Source organism: Platalea leucorodia, assembly GCF_965183815.1.
Source record: "Platalea leucorodia genome assembly, chromosome: 7".
Classification (NCBI taxonomy): Eukaryota; Metazoa; Chordata; class Aves; order Pelecaniformes; family Threskiornithidae; genus Platalea; species Platalea leucorodia.
Window position 1 is genome coordinate 47,392,111 of NC_138829.1, and position 17,234 is coordinate 47,409,344.

General features: G+C 44.2%; 1 long non-coding RNA gene across 1 annotated transcript; it reads right to left on the reverse strand.

Moving 5' to 3' along the window:
• Positions 1–1,711: 1,711 nt before the first annotated feature.
• Positions 1,712–13,012, reverse strand: LOC309592814. The gene is made up of 3 exons (XR_014228692.1): positions 12,802–13,012; positions 3,662–3,829; positions 1,712–2,744 (listed from the first exon to the last, which is right to left on the reverse strand). It is a non-coding gene; the product is annotated as an uncharacterized lncRNA (long non-coding RNA).
• Positions 13,013–17,234: the final 4,222 nt, after the last annotated feature.

Here is a 17,234-nt window from a genome sequence, read left to right on the forward strand (position 1 = left end):
GGGCGCCGTGCTGCACCGCCTGGGTCAACCCAAGCGCCGGCGACTGCAGCAGCGCTGGAGGAGACTGCTGTGCTGAGAGGTGGACCCTTTGCACCTCTCAGTGTCAACACCTTTTTCTAGAAAGCAAGCCTTTTATACGATTTATTTGACAATGACCTCACTGCAAGCAGTAAGAAACCTCCTCTACGTGAGGTTTTTCAGAGATCCACATTCGTCTGCGTTGTTAACGACAGGCAGCATAGGGGGTAGCCGTTGCCTTTCCTTTCTCCACTGCCTTGGAAAACAGCTCATGCCCACATGCAGTCGCTGCTGCTGAAGATCTCCGGGCTCTCCCAAAGCAGCTCTCTGCTTCAGGCTTCGTCCCCTTCCCGTGCTGCTCTGGCGCAGGAGAGCCCACTCTGGCCTTCCCAGGTGCCCCCCAACAATCCCAGCTGAACCCAAAACCGTGACGGAGCTGACCGCCCTCATGCACCGGTTCTGTTACATTGCTCTTTCCCTCACTCGCTCGCTGGCTCTCCAGCTGCTGCCACAGCCGCTCAAGCTGGTGGCACTCATGTTCGTGGCTCTTCGCATGCGGCTTTGCCACCCGCCAGTTTTCAGCAACCTCCAGCTTTCCGTGCCCTCCTTGCCTCTGCCAAAGTGCTGCTGCCAGGCTGCAGCCATTTTCCCTCACCCACTCTTTCGCATTACTTCCCACAAGCCACGTTTCTGCTGGATGCAGCCTCTGGGAGGTCCTCAGCACAGGAGGGACATGGACCTGTTAGAGCAGGTCCAGAGGAGCGCCACAAAAATGATCAGAGGGATGGAACGCCTCTCCTATGAGGAAAGGCTGAGAGAGTTGGGGTTGTTCAGCCTGGAGAAGAGAAGGCTCCGGGGAGACCTTACTGTGGCCTTTCAGTACTTCAAGGGGGCCTACAGGAAAGATGGGGACAGACTTTTTAGCAGGGCCAATAGTGATAGGACAAGGGGTAGTGGTTTTAAACTGAAAGAGGGTCGATTCAGACTAGATATAAGGAAGAAATTGTTCACGATGAGGGTGGTGAAGCACTGGCACAGGTTTCCCAGAGAGGTGGTAGATGCCCCATCCTTGGAAGCATTCAAGGCCAGGCTGGACGGGGCTCTGAGCAACCTGATCCAGTTGAAGGTGTCCCTGCCCCTTGTAGGGGGGATGGACTGGGTGGCCTTTAAAGGTCCCTTCCCTCCCAAAGCGTTCTGTGGTGCTGTGACCCGCCCAACCCCGGCACGCTTCAGATCCAGCTTCCTTTTACAGATCCCACTCCTGCAGACTGCTTACTGGAAACAGAGTGGATTTACAAGCTATCTGCCATTTCTCTCTCCTTGTCCCATGCTATGTTCCCTAACCTTTGCCTGCTTGTTGTTCATAGGACATGAGCTCCTCCAGGCAGGGATTTTTTCAGGGCATTTTTCAGAGTCTGGAAAGCTCTTGTATCAGGTGCTACCGTAAAGGGAACAGGTAAGTAGTGCCCTGCGTGTTTCACCTTGAGGGCCCGATCAGATTACGGTGCCACAACAGATGCAGTTACAAAGACCTCAAAGCTCTTATTTAGAAACAAGGCACTTTTGTACGACACCAGCTACCGGATGCAGTGAACCGTGTGTCCTGAGCAATGTGCACTTAATGATCTCTCATTTATACTAAGGGAAACAAGACCAAAGAAATTAAATGAAAAAGTGCTTTGATAGGTTTACCTGTTTTATTAGTTTAATAAAAATAAATGTTTGTTACATTTCCTGTTATTAAATATATATATACACACACAATAGTTTTTCACTCAAAGATACATAATTAATAGAAATCAAAGGTTTCTGTGCATAACCTACTTGTGGAAAACAAATTCATAGTGGGATTCAAACTTCATTGGATTCAACAGTACGCTCTCTGCAGTGATGCAGATTAAAGACATGAAACTATCATACACTTTGCAATGAAAAATTTGTCAAGTCACTGTCTTAATGGCTGACCTATAGGTTTACGGTTCATTTTTAGAAATTAATCTTTATCATACAGCAGTTGTATCAGATCCAATGGGAGGGAGCACATCACTGGATTTCGTTCTGTTCCACAACAGGAGGCATCCATCCTCACGGTGATTTAGCTCACCTTTTTTTTTTTTCTTTTGTTTGTCAGTCACTCAATTGTGAAAGGTGAAACTGCAGAGGACCAAGCTCTCACAGAGTTTTCTTCCTGTTTTTTCCCCAGAGAGCCCACCTATTGCTTACTGGCCACCATTTTTACAATAGTGTGATTTGCTAGGGCTGATTCCTGCAGTCTTTACACCAGGAAAATTCTCATAGGCCCCACTGAGTATGTATCCTACATAACACCTGCCAAAGACAGGACTTTGATTGCAAGGAAGTGCAAAATTGCTGCGATAATTTAATTTTCCTTTTGTTCCATATCAGCCTTTCCTTAATTTGTAAATCGACTTTAATCTGCATGGAGAATCCTGGCATTTTTGCGTGAACACTCGTGTGTTGGAAAGAAACAACGTTGTTAGGGTAAGAGAAAAGAACACAGGTAATCAGAAGGAGGTTCGAGCATCACTCCTCATTGGGATCATAGTGCAATTGTAAATTGTTAGAAAGAGCATGCGCTTGCTGTGGCCACTTCGCACTATTTTCTTCTGGCTGTCAAAGCACTTCTCAAACAACACACCGCTGATTCTCACTCTTTTGTCTTCCAGAGGAGCAGGCAATAAAGAGACAGGATACGGGAAAAGCATCTGAAAAGAGAAAAGGAACCAGTTTGGCTCTAGTAAGAGATCTGCTACAAGTCAAAGACAAAATAAGAGCTGAGGCGATGGATGGAAGGTAACCATAGATCACCAGGGTCACCAAGTGTTGAGACCAGAAGTGGACTGGGCGGCTGGACAGCATATGTAGAGGCTGGAAAAAAGGAGACGGGTGTTGGGCAACCTGCTGAAGGGAGCAGGCAACCTCCTACTGGAGGTCCATGTAACCCACCCTGCAGTTACCACGGAGATGCTGCCAATCACAAATGGGTCAGAAACAGGGGAGGAAGTATGCGAGTGCTAGGAAAGATTTGCTGTGCTTTGTCAGAGCCTACTTTTATTATAACGTCTACTGCCCACTGTACTGCAGTTGTGCTGCTCCTGAGACCTCTTGTCTCAGCAACCTTCTTGTTGTGGGTCAGAACAGAACTTGCTCCGCTGTTCTCTTGGGGAACCGATAAATCCCTTGACAGAGGAACACAGGTACAGCAAGGCAGTCCTCAAGTTTTTTGTGTTAAAAAAATAATACTGGTTATTCAACGGCGTTGCTATTTTTTATGCTACTCTGTTCAGAGAGAAAGGCAGTCCTCTGAGAGGCTTACAGTCTACATTTAGAAGATGAGTCACAGGCAGGGAAAGGGACTCACTGGAAGGGAAAGAATTATACAAAGGTCAAGTGAGGGGTTTTGGATCTCTTGCTTATGGTCATCACACATTCCTGGGCAACAGGCATATCCCCCCTTTTCAGGGTTAATCCCAGTCTTCCCACAAGCTTTGCAGGTCTGTTCCCATTTCCCACAAGCTGCTGCAAAGCCCAAAGGAGCACCCAGTCAGCTGAGCTGATGGAAGAGACGGGCATTTTGAATGTACTCACACATCAACATGCACACACATGTATATGAGGATACCTTGCCAAGGCCCCAGAGATCCATGTTTCCACAGCATCTTTTATCAGTTCGGGCACGTAGTCAGTTCCAGATGCAAACGGCAGATGCAATCTGGTTCAGGGTGGTGATGCAAGCCTAAGTCAACCCACAACTCAGCTACATTGCTCCATCGCATGGAAGGCAGCCAAACTGTATGACAGATCACAAGAGAGACAAAGGAGAAAGTATTTAGGAAAGCTAAAGGAGTAAAGACGTGCATGAGCAAAAAAGCAACAGTAAATAAAAATGAGCAAAAAATAAGGATGTAGAACTACAGAGGAAAACATCAAAAGGAGACATAAAGAAAGCAGAGTGGAGAAATAAAACGACGAGAAATACAAAGAATAGGGGATAAAAGAGCATCCAATAAGAAGAGACATTCAATTTTTATTATTAAGTTTTTCTGTAACTTTGCTGCCACAAGTATCTCACGAGCAATCACACATCTCAGTGAGACTGCGTTCCCGCGTCTCACACGCACATCCTCCCTCCTGCCCTGCTCTCCCAGTACCGGAGGCAGTCGCCTCTCACTACAAGCCCACAGATGAGAGCCAAAGTCAGTCACTCACTGTACACACCGCGAGGCCTGTGGCCAGCGGGTCTCGGCACACGGGAGGCCTCAGCGCTGGGATCCGCTCCGCACCCCAGCCTGGCTAGCCCAGCCGGCGGTGCCATCTACTCTGCAGCAACCCTGAGAGCAGGATGGGGGACTGCTGGTTATCTCTGATGTCTCACTTTTTTCCTGCCGCTGAGAAGAGGTGTAGTCATTTGTTTCATTAAATGGCATTCTTGTACCCAGCACTAATTTTATCCTTTTACAAATATGTTTTTCATTCTAGCAAGTCAAGTGCAGCTCTCCCTCCTGTACAGTCATTCTGCTCTCATGCCTCTCTTACCATTACTCACACTTATTGCAGTGAGGCCAGATTCAATAAAGGGCCTGGCTGTTGCGGTGCTGAGCACTGCAGTGTGCCTTTGCCTAAATCCGCAGCCCCAAATTAAGACACCCTGCCTCGGTGCACACTGAAAGCAAAAAGTAGAATGCCTAAGAATGGGATCTACGCTGTCCATCCTGTTAAGTGAAGAACTCTACAGGAACCAGTTGGACACGCCAATAAATCTCTCAAGACACCTCAAACAGTTTTCCCTCCTCTGTCTGAAAGGGCTTGCACCAGCGAAGTGTCTTAACAGCACGGCACAGACATGGGCTGGGTGAGGCGCTCTCGGTTGAAGCTGTTACGCAGCACTCGGAATAACTGGGTTTCCATCAGCCACAATGATGGGAGGGAAAGCCAGCGGGACTGGAGGGGCTGGGGCAGCAATGGAAGCTAAACAGAACCTAAAGCAAGACAGTAGTTGGCATGTTAACCAGTTGAGTCTACAGATTGTAAGTTTAACATGCTACGCAGATGCACACTGCTCTTTATGAGAGGGTCCGTACAATTCCCCTTAAGAAGAACAGGAAAAAACGCAAATGGCACTACAAACTTCTAGTACTTTATACAGGGATTTTTCACTTTTACCTACTATGGATTAACAATTGAGTCTCTTGCAAAATCTCAAAATTCCTCTTTTTGTTGCCATTCCCGTTTAGAGTTCTCAGAAGTGCCTACGATGGGGAGCTCCAGACCCTCTCATCATGCAAACCAAGGAAAGACTTGAGTAGGACATGCATATAAAGTTGTTGGTTTTTTTTTTTTTAAATCACCAGCAACGCTGGAAATCAAGAACTTCTCAAAAAAAATTCTAATAGTTGTGCATGCTGCAAATTCAAGTGCGGCATGTGTTCAGTGGAGATACATAATATAAGCTGTGGCAACAGAAGATTAACCTTCTCCAATTCTACAACCCACTGAAATGTATTGATTTGGAGCTGAAAATATCATCTGTAGAAACCAAATACTGTGTTCTCATTGTTTAATCCTTGATGTCTCTGCTACCTAGTTTCGTAACTGTAGATAAGTGATACAGATACTTGTCCACATAAAACGAACAAAGTTCAGGAATGCGCGTCCCTCACACCACTGCCAACACTCGGTGTCACCTTGCATGATGCATTCACTTTCAGACCCAGATGATGGACTACATTTGATAATAAACCTTTGTCTCCCCATCTATAACCTATTGTTCATCCACTGCACTGTATTATATACACTCAACCCTCTTTCACTGCATCCTTTTGTGGAGTATATTGAATGTGAGATTGTGTCTCCAGCCCTCCCTCCAATGCATCTATTGTCCCTGAGAGAGTCCGCCTAGCACGAGCTGGTTCATATCCATGGGACAGAAATCACGCGACATTTCCTCTCTTCCACCCAACTACTTCATCTCTTCCATATCCCAGTGGACTAGCTTTGCCATCATATCCTTTTAAAAAATCCGTCTTCCTCAAGTGTCTCCTTAAAGATCCAGTTGCCAGACAGTTCTGGTGCCCCTGCCATAAGCCGGTACTTCTAGAAGACTCTGTCTTGGCCACTCCCAGTATTTCACAAACATGAATTAGGCTCTGAAGAATGCCCGTTAAGTACGATGTATCAATCCTAGTTTGCACATGAGGAAACGTGAAGGCAGAGAGTTCAGCTAGGACTCTACCAGGGACAGAAGCTGAGAGCAAAAGATCTGTTTCCTATCTTTAGCACACAATTATGCTTCTGTATTTTTTTCTTCAAATTCTCCCTACTTCTTTAAAACATCCAGCTTCCAGACTTCCTAAAGAGTTCTACCATTGAAGTTTTAACAATTAAAGCTGGCATTTTAAAAATATCCTGGGAGACTTGGTCATTCCCAGGATCGCGTATTGCTCCCCATTACAACAAGGATTTGGATCCCAAGTACCCATCGTTGCAGATGGTTGCCCTAACCATCGGCTTCAGCGATTTGGCACTGCACTCTCTCCCGCCCAAACAGTAACAGTTCTTCCAACACGCACACTCATCCCATACCCATCTTCTCCAAACACCTCAGAGGTCCTGGGGGGAACGAAGCATGAGCTCTTAGGAGATATCTGCTGAGGTAGGTATGGGATTTGAACTTCAGGTTTCCGCGTCTCACACACTAGAACTGGCAGACCACTGATGCACAGCATGTCTCACTTCGTGAGGCCCAACCGCAGCCGACCTGCTTCAGGAGACCTGGCAGGACAGACGCCCGCTAACGCCGTCGGGGGAGCGCCGTGCTGGCACAGCCCAGCGCAAACGCACTGCTCACCCGCGCTAACGTCGCCGGGACCTCGGCAGGCAGAGAAAGCTGGGGGCGGGAACTGAGGTCCTCTCACAGTTAGATGGCACCTGAGCAGGTGATTTGGGGGGCCTAAGCTTTATCTTTAGATGCCGAGAGGGCAACGAGATGTTCTGGATGGTAATAGGAAACAAAGTATTAAAGGCTGATATTATGTTGGAGAATTCACGGTAGTAAAATATTGCCTTGGTCAAACAGGTGAGGTCTGGCTTCTCTAACTCGATGCCTCTTCGTGCTTGATGGTGGGAGAGCAAAACTCATTTCGAGTTATGCCAAGCTGTCATCTACCTGAATACTGCAATAAGAACAGTAGCAATCATTTGGACTCCCTTTCCACGGAAACACTTGAGACAGAAATGACCATCGCCACTCTGAAACGAGTACAAATAATAGTTTTATCCTACTTACTTATTAGTTATTCTTCTTCGATTAAATTTTGAGAAGTTTCTCTATACGAAGGTACTACAGAAAACAAAATAAGTAGCTCCAAAAGATGGCCTTTGCTTCCACCCCAGGATTTTCACAAGTTGGAGAGAGACCAGGGGAATGCCAAAATTCCTATTTCTCCTCTTGCTATTTCTATTCCTATAGATGCTGCTGTAACAACAACATCCAACAGCTTTTTTACCAACTGTACAACCATTTTAGAGGTACCGAGCTTTTTTTTCTTTTTCCTATGGGAGGAGCTTATCGTTACCTCTCCTTCAACTGTTTTTTCTTTCTGGGAATAAGAGGAAGTAAATGATCTAAGACCAAAGACACCACAATAACATCCCCACCCAGAAGGCCATCTATTCAGGGCGCGTAAATTACTATCCCTCTCGAAACATCAATGAAAATCTGCAGATTTACAGCAGCGATGACCTAGCTCCAAAGCATTTCTACAAATAATAACAAAAACCAAACAACAACAACAATAATAAAAAAAAAATGCTGCTGCAGGCTGCAGTGAACCGTCCCTTTTCCAGTCTACTGCTACCAATCCAAGCCCTGGCATACTTTGATTTTGTTCAGTGTGTAAGTTCCCAGTATGTTATATATTGATCCTCTGCTATTTTTGTTCATCAGCCAGCACATGCAGCAAAGCAGGTGTATGTGTATACATACATATGTGTGTGTGTGAGTATACATGTGTACCCATTCCTCCCAGACTTATTTATATAAAACCAGCAAAAGAATGGAATTTGTCCTACTCGTAATAACAGCACTAACACCTTGTTTTTGTTTAATATTACAATATTAGCTGGTTTACTTTTGTTATTGAATCACAAGACTGTAACTATCAACCTGATCACATGAATGCTTCTCACTTCCATGAATTTGCTCCTCCAGTCAGTAGTACTTCAAGAGACATAATACAGCACAAGAGAACAAAAAACTGGTGACACTAGTGGAGGTGCCTCTTTTTGCAGCGGAAAGCCTTGTACGATGACATGGGCAAGTCAGGTCAGAAAATTTTCCTTTGCTGTAGTCCTAACACTGTGTTCCCACCATTTCAGTGGAAAAGTCCATGACTTCTTTCCAATTCAATAAGGTTAAGAAAAGAACAAGAGAAAGCATCTGCTATGAATAGGAATAATTTTCTTTAAAGAATCAGACTTATGATGGAAGAGAAAAATATTTTTCAGGAATCCAGGTTAAGTAACGATCAAGCGTGTTTCATTCCATACTCATGGAATCACTTTACAGTCACATTTCTGCCCTGGAAGCTTTGTGATTCTGTCTGTAGCTCATATCCCACCATCTATTATAGAAAAAAATGTGCAAGAAACCATTCAGAGATCATATGTATTTCTTTTTTTGTCTTCCAAGTCTTTCATACCGTCTCCTACCAAATGAGCCTTCCGTTTTCACATGACTTGTTCACCTCTAGGGGGATGAAGGAAGTTTAATCCTTATAATCCATTCACTCCTCTGCTTCAGCAACTAGTGAAAGTGCCACTGGTAGCACTTAATGCGTACATTGATGATTAGATTGATTCCATCACTTAATTTTCTATTGACCACTGAATGGGAAGTTACCGCCTTAAAATAAATTCTTTCTCTTTGAATAACCTGCGATAGGTGTGGACTGAAAAATAAAATTAAAATGGATGGCTGAGCCATGATTGCTTAACTCCCTGCTTTGTGGAGATTTCCCAAATAGCAAAAATGCCAAGTAAAAACCTAAAATGTCTGCCTAGAGCACAGTAGCCTTGCTGAAAAGCAATGTTCTTGAATTTTAAGGTTCTTCTGTTAATTCTTCAGTGCTGCACTAAGTGCTGTATGTAAAAACTATACAGTCTAAAAGGCAGAAAAAAAGATACAAGGTCTCAGGTAACATCCCAAGGGAGCTGATTATACATACATTTCAGAATGCAGTATTGGCTTGCCCTAGATGACTTTAAGTTTTTCATTTAAATACTTTCCTAAAAATTGTTCCATGAAGACTTCTACAAATAGCCCATCCAGGGACAAGAAGTCAGGCCGCACTGCCTGAGTACACCTTCAACCGCGGTGTCCAAACCAGTTTGTTTACTCCCACTGCTAAAGTCAGTGAGGTAAAGAACATCATCGATTCTCTTCTGCCAGCACAATTCAGAGCATGCAGGTGATAAGCAGTTAGATAGCAAATAGAACCAAACTACTCTGCTTCTAGTAAGGAGCCTGAAGAAAAGAACTTGATTAATGAAAACAGAAATTAAGATGACAAAAACCAGCAGCACTTTCAAAATGGGCCCACTGTAAATGTATCTATCCATCTCAGAATCCATCTTACTGATGCATGCAAATGCAGAATTAAGGGAGGGGATATCCAGGATTCCTGAGCCAAATTCCCCACTACTACACAGAACCAAATGTTGACGCTCTTTTCTGGATTTATCAAACTTCACTTAAAAAGAAATTTAAACTTCTTTCTCATTTGAAACCGCTCCAGAATATCGGTGGTCTGATAGTTAGAACTCCTCCTGTAATTTCCAGCAAACTGTGCTCATTATTCCCTTTATACGCATTTGTTTTGCTTGTTTACTCTAATCCTGAGCTCACATAATTATTCTCCTCCCCTATATAAAAACTGTGTAATTATCACTTTTGTGTCTTTCTGTTAACAGTCTCTCTATTCCTCTTAACACCCGCGTGGTCCTTTTCTGCATCTGTTCCAATCCATTTATCTGAACGCAGGTGATAGCTGGGCTCCAGATAAGGTCTCGCTAATGCCATCTACTTTGACATTAATATTTTCTATACGTATGGGAAACCCCTCCTCTAATACTTCCTAGGACACCATCTTTTTTTTAATTTTCTCAGCCACATCACATAGCAGTGTGCTATCCTTCTGCTCCTGACTACTACATGGAGTACCAATTCACCACTAAAGTGATGAGCTCTTCTAGAATAAATTGCGATTACTTCTGTTTGCATCACTAAATCTCATCTAATTCTATTAATCTCAGTTTTGATTCACCTTGTTGGTACATGGATATTCAAATCCTCCTCTCTATCGACGCAGTCCACCAGTTCTGTGTTGTAAGATTTTATCACCACAGTTCTACTTTTTCACTAGTGTCACTAAGTAAAAAAATTAAATAATTTCCAATATAGTCTTTGAAAAATCCAGTTCACGGCCTCCTTTCCATCAGTACATTCTCTCACATACACTCACATAGTGTATTTCCTCCGTCTAGAAAATCCTAGCGTACGGTAACAAGTTAGTCTGGCACAGTCTGTTTTTGCTAAAACTATGCTGCATTTCATCCCACCTTTCGTTTTTCTCGGTGTCTTTTATTTTGCCCTTCAAAAAACTGTTCTACAGCTAAGCTATGGCTATCAGATGAGATCATCTGTATTACATATCTTGTCTTTCCATTGGGTACTCTCAACTATTTGGCCCCCTTTACATGTAGCTTCCACTGCTTATAGAGTATTTAAAAGTTAGATTGTACATTTTTGGAAAGGGGATATATTGTATTTATTGTGCTAATGCACTTCCATTGCCACTGAAATAAGAAAACAGAATTCAGTAGAATTAATTTCCTATTGAAGAACTGCAATGGTTCTTTTCAGACGGGAATAGAGTGGGCCATACGCTAATAAGTTTAAAACACATTACAATACATTATTCACATTTTCCTTGTCTAGAACCTTTATATTTTATTCTGTTCTGGACAGAATTTTGTATCTCAAGTCATCTTCAACAGCTCAACTCTGCAAGTCCAAAGCACCAGGGGTTACAAAGCAGGCACTTATTTATCCCTTGTGTCTAACCAACAGTTTCTTTTATAAGGAAAACAGCATTTTTTTTCTCCACTAGAACAATAGCTTCTCTAAAAAAAAAATACATATATACGTTTCATTTCTTTGCTATCTTTCTTCCAAGAATTACACCCATCTGCATGTACTTTAAGGACTGTACTTCAGGTGATGACCAGTGGTAAAATCTAACGTGCTTTCTGACACAAACACAAGAATGTTTGTAGACCTCCTCACATACCACCTCTCAGAACTGAACTGTAACATGTGCAAGAGAAAACAAACCTACTACGGCATATTTCCCTTTTTCGTTTGATCTCAGCAGTGTTATTTTCTTTGCACACCTTCATTTATTAGTTAACAAATAAATCATGTTTTCTTCTGCATTTCAAGAGGATTACTATTACCAATAAAAATAAAGCACCTAACAAGAATCTTTCCCGTTCCATTCCCGTGAGAAGTTTAAGCATGCTCAGCCCCAAGTTCAGCTAACTGCTGACGCATGGCACCGCCACCTTTCAAGACTTGCCTTCAAAAATTAAGGAGGAAAAAAAAAAAAACAATCAACCAACCAAAGTTTATCAAAGTCACTTCAGACTGATTTATTTCACATACTATTATTTATCATTCCTTTCATACATAAAATAAGGTACCTCCAGCTAATTAACAAATCCCTTTAAAACATCGTAACGTTTAACTAGATGCTGATCTTGCACTTTGTGGACACTATTAGAATAAATTAAATGAACATGTAATATTTTTCCTCTTTTTTCTTCCCTCCCTGCTTTGTCCTCAGAGAAAATACCGTGCTATCAGGTAGACTACCAAGTCCTGTTCGCTTCCTGGGTTTGTCCCTCCATAACTTCAACAGACTTCAGCACTTTCATGCATCTTAATTCTTCCCTTTCACGTTAAAAAACAAGCAAACAAAATAAAACAAAACAAACAAACTTGTAGGTAAAGCCTGGGACCCCCTCCTGCCACGGGCCAGCGTTTGCTCCCCGAGCAAGCTGACTCCGGGGGCGGCCACAGGAACGCTCGGCTCTTCGGTCTGATGCAGAGCTCACCAGAAAATGGAAGCAGAACTCGGCAGAGGCTGCCAGCCCGTGAGCCAGCCCCTCGGCCGGGGCCCCGAGCAGCCACAGGTGCGGCGGGACGGCAGGAGCGCCCGGGGGACGCCGAGCCCCGAGCGGGAGCCGTGCAGAGGAGCCGCATCTGTTGTTTAAGAAAAGCAAACTCCCGCTTGGGAGGACGAGGCTTTGGGGGAGCCCGCAGGGAGGCCCTGCCGGGCCGGTGCCCCGCCGCCCTGCGGCACGGTGCCGCGGCGGAGCGCGGCTGCCCGCCAGGCCAGGCCGAGCGCCCCGCGGCCGCCGGGGCCGGCTTTCGGCCTGATCCTCCGCCCCCACCGCCGACGGGCCCTCGCCCGCCCGGTGGGTGCCCGTGCCCGGGGCGCCCCGCAGCGCACGGCCGGCACCGCCGCGGGGAGCTCACTCGCGGGCAGAAAGCGGCGGGGGGGGGGGCCAGCCGCCCGGCCCCCGCCCGCTCCCCGGCGGGCACGGCGGGCCGGCGCCTCCGCCGGCACCAGGGCAGCCCAGGGCCCGCCGGACACGCCCGGCCCGGCCGGCTCCGGGGAAAGGGGCAAACCCGCCACTGACCTGCCGGCGCCTGAGGCGGGCAGGCCGGCCGGGCCGCGCCGCGCCAGCGCCCCGGGGCTGGTCCTCACGGAGCGGGGGACGAAGCCAGCGCTCCTCGAGCGGCGCCGGCCGGGCAGGGGCAGCCCCAGCGCGGCGGCTGAGGGCAGGCGGGCCCGGGGCGCCCGGCCGGACCGCGCTCCCGCCTGGCGGGAGAGAGACGGCCCGCCATGCCGGGCGGGCGCCGCGGCGGCGTTTACGACAGCTCCCGGCATGCCGCGGCGCCTACAACTCCCAGCCTGCCCGGCCCCGCCGCCGTTAACCCTCTGCGGCGCCGAGGCGCCGCCGCAGCCGCCGGCCCCTCGCCGCCCGCCCGGCCCCCCCGCCCGTCGCAGCACTTCCTTGCGGCGGGCCCTCCGCCGCCAGGCCGCCCGCGGCCCGGCCCGGCTCCTCCGCGGCCCCCGGAGGAAGAGCCGCCCCCGGCCCGGCCCGGCCCGGCCCGGCGGCGGTGCTTGCTCCGAGGGGCCCGGCCCGGCCCGGCCCGCTGATGCTGTGGCAGGGCTCTGCACTCCTGCAGTGTGCTTTCTGGTCCCAGCTACTGCTGTTTGTTACCGGCGGCCGTGGTATTAATTGCCCGCTCCCTGCCAGTTAATAACAAGCAGGTGAAATACCTTCTTCCAACTGTTTGAGTTTTTTTAAATTTTTGTTTCAAAAGACAAATTGTAATAAGTAAATTAACTCAAAAATAGCCTTACAACCCCCATAAAACTTTGGGACAAAGTTACCAGGAAATGCTGGGTTATCCTGCATTGCAAGTAACGTGAAAACTCAGTCACGCTATCATGTTTTGTCCTCCTTCCCATATACCCTTCATATAGGTGCTCAGTATACGTATGACTAACACAGACAGCACTTTTCCAGCTCCTCTGTTAAAATACGTAGCAAATGATGTGCATACAACTAACTCGCTGTGAACTAAAAAAAACCAACCCGGAGAGTCAGAATCCATTTTTAAAGTAAGCAAGAGGAGGGACGGGGGCAGACAGCCCAAGTTCAGGCAGAAGCAGCACCTCAGAGTAAAACCCACTGGGTCTCACCCGGCCCCCCTCCGCGGCTCAGCACCCGCGCCCCGAGACGCCCCCCGCGCGCACGCAGAGCTCGTCCCCTATACATCTATTTTATTTGCCATATTTTTTATGAAAGCCTCGTGCAGCAAATACAAGTCAAATGGCTCTAATTTGTAGTGCTACAAACTGTAACATGCTCAGACGTGTAACTGCCTGACAGACTACACAGAAATCTGGCTTATGCTCCAACCTCTGAAACAAATGCAAATATCCAGAAACATTCTGCTATTTCTCCAAAATTAAAATACTAAGTAAAACAAACCTACTGCCAGATTTTTCATACAAATACTTTGTTTTAAAAAATAAATCACTACAAATTTATTATTTATTTCAGACCATAAACAACACAGAGGAAAGAAACACATATACGTTTTCCTTTTTTTAAGAAAAACCTTATCGATAAGAAAAGCACATATATAGCTCTTTTTTTTAAGCTTATTTTTTAATACCTTGTTCCTTAAATCAGCCTACAAGCCAACAGCTTTATCCAGAGAAAACACAATTGGAAAGCCTTTTTATGTTGTACTGTTTTTCAGACATTTACAGGAGGTTTTTAAAGACAATTCACAGCCATGCTATTCCAAACAGCACAAATACAATTATTTAGAATTTATTCCTTACTGTGGCAATTTTTACTTTGGCATATTTTTCAAAATTTCCTGGGAAAACACGATCAATTGCCATCTAGCTTAGCGCACCTACACTGTTACCTCTTTCTCTACATTTTCTCTTTAAAAATCAACCACAAACATTTTAGAAGTATTTTACATACATATAATAAAGTCTTAAAAAGGACACTACCACAAGAGAAATGCTGAAAACCAAACTGAAGGTGTAAATGACCTCCTCCCATGTTCCAGACGTACCTACAAAATCCCTGTTCACTGGTACAGGATTATACATTCCATTATGAGTTCGGCCTTCTTGTATTTTGTACTATTTCAACACCCCAAATTTATAGATTTTTAAAATTGGCATGTTAAAAGGGCTTTATTTAAGGATTTCAATGAAAATAGTGTTATGTTTTGTCATATTACCATAATCCCTCTTTTTAAATCACTTAGAATTTCAGTATAACCTAATTAAGTAATTTTAAGTAAGTCTTAACCCAAATACATAGATCTAATAAAAATGCATTTTGCAAACAGGGGAAAAAGGACTTCTAAAATGGATTCCTCAGGTATGAACAAAGAAGCTCAAACATTTTCTGCCCACAAACTTTGAGATCTGAACTATTTCACAGCACTTACATTTAAAAACCAAAATACTTTTAAGAAAACAAATTTCACCAAATATCAAGCATAATGTTTCATTCCAATTTTATTTGTTTATTCCTTTTATATTGAAAATAAATCTTTCATTTTTCCTTGCCAAAAAGGAGGGAGACTAGGGGAAGAAAAATACTGCAAAATCCTAGCTACCTATCTTCACGTATTGTTTATCTCAAAGCTCTTCTAACAGCAGTTTATATTGTTTTTAGATATTGTATATTATTTTGCCACTGGAAATACTATTATTTGGATTTTTGCTTTTTAAAAGGCTACAGAACAACATTATAAATTTTAGAGACTTCTAACCATTTTTAATCTCTCTCTTTTTTAAATGCTACAAACATCCCATTTGGTAAATGGAATTTACATTTGTCTCTTGTCTAAATTATCAGAGCTGAATCAACAATTCAAAACAGAAAGAACAAGTGATGTACCATAATACAACAGCAAGTCCAACACTTAACACAGCTCCTCTCTCTCTGGGTGTATAATAAGCTTACACAAAGTATAAAATATCTCGGAAATATAGCCTCTTTCCTAATCAGAAAATTTTACTTATTGACTAATCTGACCTCAAGGAGTTGCATTTTCTCAAAAAGCATCCTATCTATAGTTTTATGCCATTTCCTGACTCTTGCTTAATTAACCAGCATGCTTTAAAAACAAGTATCGTTCCTTCAACTTAATCAAAACAGACTATTTTTAATTGCTACCACATCCAATATATTTGTCAACACAATAAAGCCACGTACAATTAGAAAGAACTAATTTTTTCAGCCCTGTCTTTGACCAACCATAAATTACAGCATCCACTTCCAATTTATTTGCTATTCTGATATGAGGTGAACTGAAACACACACCACAGCTCACAAATACATCTATCTTTCTATAACATCCTATCATTTGCATCTTTTAATGGGAAAATCCAGTATACCACTGTCAGCACTGCTGTTCTCCTGCAACCAACCAGACTTCAGGAGGACTTGGCATTAACTTCCCTCCTTCACAACACTTTGCCTCCTCACCTCTCTCAAAACAAACCAAAAATATTTGAGTTTGTCTGAAATGTCAATAAACTCCAAAACTGAAAAGGCCAAAAGGTCAGGTATTATTTAATCCAAACAGAAAAGTTATTTTCTCTCTATCGCGAAAGCCGTCAGTAACAGCACCTTACCTGAGAAGTGATGCTCGCTTCCCTTGGACGGCCATCCTTCTGTCCAGAACAGGGGCTGTGCCACGCTCCCTATAGCATAAGAGAGAATAGATTAAAATTATTATATCCTTAGACACATTTCTGCACATTCAAATTATCTCACCCTGACAAGGCTTTGTATCTCTTGGTCTGAAAAGCATTTTAAAAACTCCTATTACATTCTAATTAGAGTCCTCAAAATTGTTTTTGATAAGTCAGGTACACACATCAAAATTTAGCTCGATACATGGTCAATCGAAGTACTAGATTGTCCAGACCTGGCTTTCAGTTCTTAGAGGCCTGTATACTGCTGCATGCTCCATCTTATTAGCAACATTTAATCTGCAAATGGCATGATCTTATATTAAAAAAGAAAAAAATAATTTATTTTACATATATTGAAATCTAATTTTTTTTTAAAAGCCATTTACATGAGGGACAGAGTCCTGAGATATTCCTTCCTACGGCAACTTTTCCCTCCCCTGCTTTAAAAGCTGAATACCTTCTCAGATAAATATGGTGTTTGCTTTACCCGTTTTTCTGTGATTTGTGTTATTGTGGACTTATTTGTGATGCTGCAGAATTTACACAGGCCTGTAGTTTTGAGACTTCTATCTCCTCCCTTCACCTGCGAGGAAGATACCAGCTAAAATCACTGTCTATACACCATTTTTATGCCCTTTTTCCCTCTACACTTGTTCAAAGAAATGTGAGAGGAAAAAAAGTTAAGATAATGAGTACAAATTCATGGCGTACTACATTTCCAAAAAAACCCCTTGTTTCAGTTTGTCATTTAATAAGCATTATCAATGTAAGTCATGGTCAGAAAGCCTCAGCACTGTCGGGTGTAGTATTTATGACTAAACT